The sequence below is a fragment of the Tupaia chinensis genome, unplaced genomic scaffold, assembly GCF_000334495.1.
Source record: "Tupaia chinensis unplaced genomic scaffold, TupChi_1.0 Scaffold000565_1, whole genome shotgun sequence".
Classification (NCBI taxonomy): domain Eukaryota; kingdom Metazoa; phylum Chordata; class Mammalia; order Scandentia; family Tupaiidae; genus Tupaia; species Tupaia belangeri.
In genome coordinates, this window is record NW_006160078.1 from 62,331 (window position 1) to 69,624 (window position 7,294).

General features: G+C 38.2%; 1 protein-coding gene across 3 annotated transcripts in view; it reads left to right on the plus strand.

Annotated features, from left to right (window-relative positions):
• Nucleotides 1-7,294, plus strand: part of SUMF1 (sulfatase modifying factor 1) — an 85,379-nt gene that overhangs the window by 48,982 nt on the left and 29,103 nt on the right. The gene's annotated exons all lie outside the window — the stretch shown is intronic.

Genomic DNA, 7,294 nt, shown 5'->3' on the forward strand with positions numbered 1-7,294 from the left:
ACGCAAACCGTGGTGGTCTATGTGGGGGTCCAGGAACATAGCCATTATTTTAACTGCTGGTTCCCTTTTTTTTTTTTTTTTTAAATTTTCTTTTTGAGAGGTTTTTGCTATAGGGCGTGAGCGCTCATCCGAAAGACTGAGAGAGTCACTGAGATAGAACGTGAGAAATTACCCTCCAGGGAGGATGGCCATGCCACAATTCCTTCTTCTCCATTCTCCTCTTGGGATATTGGGCTCGCACGCACATGTGCCTCGTGTGAGTTTAAGCCATCGGGTTTGGGACTTGAACCGTGGTGAGCTACTTGGGAGTCCAGTGACATAACCATTACGGCAACTGCTGGTCTCTCTCTCTCTCTTTCTCTCTGATGAGTGCATGTGTCCTACAGAAAATTAAAAATAATAATAATGATAAATAAAATTAAATAAATAATTTAAATTAAAAAAAAAAGAACTGCCAGGTGATATTTTTCATGCAGCAAGTTCCTGAATTTTGCTGTGTTGAAAATACTATTCAACAGCATTATGTGGAGAAAATCAAAAAGGTTAGTTTCTGGGTAAATGTTGAGTCTGAAAGTTGAGTCATGTAGTGATTATTTCCAGAAACTCTTGAGTATGTTAGACTAAGGCATCATATACCTTGGGAACAGATAATAACTGTGTTCATCTTAGTTTTACTTATTTTGGTACATGAAGAATGCTGAATGCAATGTTTACTACCCTACCTGTAAAACAAAACTCTCCCAGTAGAATAAATACAAATTGAGACACTATGTGGGTGTGTGTGTAAAATGGGTTTCCTTTAAAAAGAACATCTCTGAATATTTTTTTGTTGTGTGAACAGATTGGGGGGAAAATATCATGTAAAAATCTCATTTCTGTCAAACTAGACATTTATAAGTCCAATCCAAGAATGTATATTTATACCATAACTAGCTAGACAGGAACTCGATATGCTTAATTTTAAACCTTACCCTTTTGAAAAGGCACAGAGGGTAATGATAAAGAAAATTAATTCTGTCTCTTCTCAATGGAGAGTTAAATAGCTCAGAGTAATTGAAGAAATTATCAGGCTCAGGACTTTTCCCTCCCCACCCCCCATAATATAGGGATACATTTTTTTATTGATATGCTTTCTATTTCTTCATAGGATAACATGTGGGCTGCTCATGAGTAATCTTAGAGACACAGATCTATTTTTGAGGCGGTACAGATGAAAAAGATGAGTCCTTTACAAATTATCATCCCCCCTCATTTTCCTCCAGTTTCCGGCAGGCTGGTGGAAGTAGTGGTCAAAAACAGCTTATCTAGACCAGCCCATGACCTCGTGGTTAAGGTGGCTGGATCCCAAATGGCTGACTACATGGTTCAAGTCCAATACTTGGATGTTTAGAAAACACTCAGGACTTGTGTTTATGCATGCCCAAAATCCTGAAAGGAAGGAAAATGGAGGAGAAGAGATCCCCAATGGGGAGTGCTTTCTCACTTTTTCTCTCTCCCTCTCTCTGTGTGTCTTTGGTGGCTACATGCACCCTCTGGAAAAATTTTAAAAAGAAAAAGAAAGAAAGAAAGACAGACAACCTATCTCTCCGAAATGGGAATAGGGTTATGAAATTCTCAGTAGGTTTGTGGTTGGGAGATGCCAATCTCTCCTGGCAAGATGTGACTTGGCATTTGCTGTCAGAATCAGAAATAGAATTTTTCCCCCTCAGATAAAAGCATCTGCATGTTTGGAAGGGGGTGCATAAGGCTTCAGAATCCTGGCAGGTTGTGAATATATCTATCTGACCATCTGGTGTCAGGCTGAGCGCTTATTAACTTTCAGTTTATAACTGCTGTGTTTCTTTTAAGGATTTACAGGAACATTTGAATTTTCTTTGTACCAGTCCCAGGTTCTATCGTGGATGTTGCCCTTGCTCTAATGAAATTGATCCCATTTTAGCTTTCTGTTTGTCAACAGTGGCCTAATTCGCTTCCTAATATGACTGGGATAACATTCAACCATTTTGGGAACTAAACCCCAAATTCCTAGAAAACTCATGCTCTAATCATTCAGGTCTTCACAGCTTTTTTTCATTCCCAGCATCATTGCTGGCTGACAAGCCACTGTTAACTCTCCTCTGGATTGCGGCTTCAGCATTCCAGTTGGGTTCCCTGCCTTTTTTCTCCTTGTATTGCAACTAGAATGAGCCTTGTAGAGGGCAAATCTAACTATCCTGTATAAAATCCTCAAATGGCTGGCCCAACCCTGGTGGCACAAGTGGGAGGCTGCTGCCACGTGAGGGCTAAGGCCCCAGGGGGGCCATTGGTCAATTGCCAGCCCAACCTAGACAGGTTGGGTGTGATGACATGTACCTATGTCCTAATTGACTGGGAGGTTGGGGCAGGAAGCATTATGATATGGTAAGACGTCAAAAATACCTGTCACATGGGGGCCAGATGGTAGTGCAGTGGTAAAGCACAGTTCTCATCAAGGCTGACCAATGTGGGAAGGTTCATTTGTGTCTTGGAACTTCTTAGAACATATAAGGGATGTATATGTTTGTTATCTTAGCTGGCTGAATCTGGGATGGATCACATTGGAAGGACTGCATCATTAGGGTACCTGGCTCTGTTTCTGTCTCTTTTGCTTATGGAAGAAACAAAGAAACTTTAAAAAAAAAAAAAAAGAAAGAAAGAAAGAAAGAAAGGAAAAAAGAAAGAAGGAAAGGAAGAAAGAAAGAAATCAGGCTATTTAAAAATAAAACAACCTATCTCACTCTTTCATTGAAAAAAATCCTGTAATTGTTTCTTCTTGTCTGAAGAAAAAAGGATAAATTCTTAAACTGAATTGTTGTCCTTTCTCTAGGTATATTTTTCTTCTTTTTCAACATTTAATTATAAATGTTACAAAAATTTAGAAAAGCACAGAAAATAATACAATAAATGCCTACATACCTATTAGGTAGATTTAATATTCATTAATAGATTGTTATATTTACCTAACCTCTCTTTTTTGTTTTAATAGAGATTTTCTTGACAGAGTGTGTATACTTGCCAGAGATACAAAGAGAGACAGAGAGAAAGTGAGGCATCTTCCCTCACAGTGGGAGATTTGTGTCCATGCCACAGTCCCTTCTCCTTTCTCCTCTTGGGATTTTGGGCACATGTGTACGTGCGCCTGGCATGAGTTTCAAGCTGCTGTGTTCAGGACTCAAACTGTGGTCGGCTATGTGGGAATCTAGCACCTTAACCACTATGCCACCTGTTGGCCCACCTAACCAGTCCTTTATAAAGGGAACAAAAACGGTTCTTGTCAAAACTTGGTGTTGTCAGTATTTTTAATTTAATCTGCTCTGGTCAGTAAGTAGTACTGTTTTGCTGTTTTTTTTTTTTTTTTGTCATCATTTTTTAAAGTTTTTATCTGATAACTCTTATAAAGCTACCATATTTATCTGCTTTTGTATTTCTTGGTTTTCTTCAGTTTCTTCTGTTTTCTCACATGCCTGATTATTTTGATTGGGTACTAGATATTGTATGCAAAAAATTATAGAGGTTACTTGACATCTAGATAGTATGATTTTTTTTTTCTAGAGATTTACTTTTACTTCTAGAAACTTCTATTTCACATGACTTATTCTAGTTAGGTGTTGAGATAATTTGAAACTGAGCTTTAGTCCATGTGAGGGATAGACTTCATAAAGACTCTTCAGAAGATTCATGGAAAATGTATTATGAAAAAACTGTGCATGGGTTTCAATTTTTTTTGTGTGTGCCAAAACAAATGTGTATTTTAATCCCATTTTGTCATGAATTTTTTGAAGTCCTCTCATATTTCCAACTTACCTTGGGAATCATTTTTTGGATTGCCTACCAAATATCTAGGCATTTTACCATGGCTCCTCCTTTGTAGTTCTAATTTTTTATTTCTTAGGCCATGAGTCTTTTGAAAGTTTTATTCAGCTTCTCAGCCTTATGGCTACTATTTGAATCAGACCTCCAGGGAAAACAGGTTCACTTATCTATGCTCCCCTCACCCCGTTTTTTAGTTTGTTTATTTTTTTCCATGGGCGAGTGAGTGAGTGGGAGATTGAGCACCCCTCACAAAGTCTTGATGGCCCTGATTCTCCCCCCACTCCAGCATGGGTATGCTTTTGCCCTACATATCAGGGAAGTCCTTAGACTCTCTTACCATGTGTGACAGCCTTACAGAAAATTGTGTTTTACCACTGGTTCACCATCTGGCCCCTCTGGGCTTCCCTTCTCTCTGGCATTTGAACCCTACAGTTCTTCACAGCTATGGTAATTCTCATCTGCTCTGGTTATTTCCTAGAATTAACCTAGAATTGGAAGTTGGGTCATTGTAGTCCAAAACTACAAAAGCAAGACTGCTTAGAAACAAACATTTTCAGAAGTTGTGAAACAAAATATCCATGTGATTAGTAAACATTTCAACCTAGGAACTGACCTATATATCTGTATCATGTACTTAAGTTTGCTCCAAGACTAATTCATAATGGCAATTAATTTTAAAGCTTCTTTGGAGAGCATGGGAAAAGTCATTGGTTTGTATGCAAATGCTATTCAGGAAATATGTTTTTCTTATTCAGTGATTTCCAGAGGGCAAAAGTTAATTATTAGTTTTTATTTTATTGGCTAGTCATTTATGGCAAAAGCAAGTTGTGGAAACAGCCTTGTGTGCTTTGTATACAACATCCTAAAAAAAGAGGAGGTATTTGGCCATCTGAAGTAAGGGTCAGTTTGATGTTAGCTGTGGGTATGTGTGTTTTCTGGAAGTGCTTAAATGTAAAGAAGAAAAAAAAAATCGAGAAGAAAAGATTATATCACTGCCTGTCACACAGACAAAATCTAGAATATGGTCATATATTTTAACCAAATAATATTTTTTTAAAAATAAGCTTTGTGTTTTTTCCCTTTTGAGCTAAACGAAACCCATACTAATTTGTGACAGTATGTAGTGGTTTGAAAAAAGAATTTAGAGCTTATATAAAATTCTCATTTCTGGGACCAGAAGTTGGCGTAATGGCTATGTCTGGACTCCCATGTAGTTGACCACAGTTTGTGTCCCGGACCCAGTGGCTTAAACTCATGCCGGGCGCATGTGCATGTGTGCCCAAGATCTGAAGAGAATGGAGGAGAAGGCATTGACGTGGCCATCCTCCCTAGGGAATGATTCTTGTCCCCACTGGGATACTTCTTTGCCATTCCATGATTGGACGTAGGGCCTGGACTTGCATTAGCTCTGTAGAACTTTTGAACTTCACTCTTGATTGCTCTCTTTTTCTTTAATCCTCTGACCTCCTAGTCACATGTCGCAATGTGCAACAGATTTGAACTGCTGCTAAAGCATGTCCACTAGTCCTCTCTATTGTGGCAGGAGACTGCTCTGGGCTCAGCCTGGGAAAAGAGTGGTAAATATCGAGTCATTCATTTCCTTGGTTGAGACCACCACATCCACCGACTGCCTCATCAGTGCAGCAAGCCTACTATGTGCTAGGGCAAGGAAATTGACCAATAATTTTTATGAGTAATAGACCATGTGGACATTCTAGGGATGTCTGTTGAGAAGTAATCCAGTGTTCCACATGAAAAAAAATGTTAATGAAGTTCACTTGAAAGTAGATTAATATGACCACAAATTATACTTGGTAAATGCCAAGGGGAGAGCAAAATGTCAGCCTCTTGGATCTGTGTTTGGGAAAATGATTTTATCTTCTCTATAGTGGGAGATGAAAGTCTTTCTGGAGGTAGTGCTAATACTTATTAGCCATTGTTATTTAGTATTTTTTTAAATGGTTCTGTAGCTAGGTTTTTACATCTAACCAAAAAGGGCTGTTGAGAAATTGAAATAAGTTTGAATGTATATGGTTGATGTTTAGATCCTATAACAAATTTCCAGACAAACAAATTATCCACACACTTGCTTCTTGATTGAAAAAGAGTGAATGCTTATTCAAATTACTCTTTGGTAGGTGGCAGAAACACTGTTTTTACTTTACAATAAATTTACCTGCAGAGCCTCATGTTGCAACCATGGATTTTTTCTGATCAAATAGAACAGGATACATACCAAAATGCACCGTGGTCTCCCTAGTTTGGGTGATCAGCAGAGCCTAATGTTGGAAGTAGAAACCTCTTGCAGCCTCTACTCCTGCAGGATCTCTTTTTTATACCCCTAACAGTGGTGGTCCCTTAACTTTTTGCTAAAAACCTCTAATAACCAAGAACTAGCACTTGGGGCAACTTTATTGTATTATAAGTGTTCTCACTGTTTGAAGATTCCTCCCTCCAGAGGGAGCCAGTTTCTCCCTCCAGAGCGTCACCTTGCTGGTTCTCTGCTGCTGCTGTTGAGAATAAGGATGCGTCTTTCCTCCGTCTTGTATGTGAAAGCTGTTGAGATTCCTGTCCACCGTCATAGTGTTTTGTCCCTTAGTCTTTTTCTTTCTAGACGTCTTGTATGTGAAAGCTGTTGAGATTCCTGCCCACCGTCATAGCGTTTTGTCCTTTAGTCTTTTTCTTTCTAGGTAAGCATCCAGTTGCTTCTGCTGTACCTCGGATAACTTGGTTTGCCAATGTAACTGACAACCCAGTTACATTCCTGTGAATAAAATGGTAAGGACAGTCCCTTTTTGTAAATGGGCACCCAGAATTGTATACAGTATTTTAGATGTTGCCTGAAAGAGGCCAGTAGCAATGGGTCTGCCTTTTTCCATCATTCTCTCTTAGCAGGTGTCAGATTATGTTAGCAGTTAAGTTTAGCCAGTGGACTCCAATTGATCTGGGTTTGAATCTTGCTGCTGTAACTGGGACTTAACCAGATGTGTGACTGTGTGAGTCATTTAACTGCTATCTTAAAAAAAAATTATATATATATATTTTTAAAATTTTTTTCTCTTCCCTTCCCTAATTATACACACACACACACACACACACACACACACATGATGACCATTCTTTTGAAAAATGCATATTCAAGTCTTTACTCATTTTTAGTTGAATGTTTGTTTTCTTACCTTGCTATTGAGTTGAGTTTCTTATATATTTTAGATATTAATGCTTTACAAAACATTTTTCATATTTCCAATAAATATCAGACAATGTGCAACATGTTGGCAAACAGTGACAAATGACAGCCTATTTTTCTACACACCACACAAAGTTTATATTCTAGTATGACAAAACAACTGGTATCAATTGAACACACTGTATTTTCTATTAATCCTTAAAACAGAACAGCTATTATTACCTGTTTTGCAAGTGGCATTATTTAGATTCACAGAGTATTAACTTATTCATT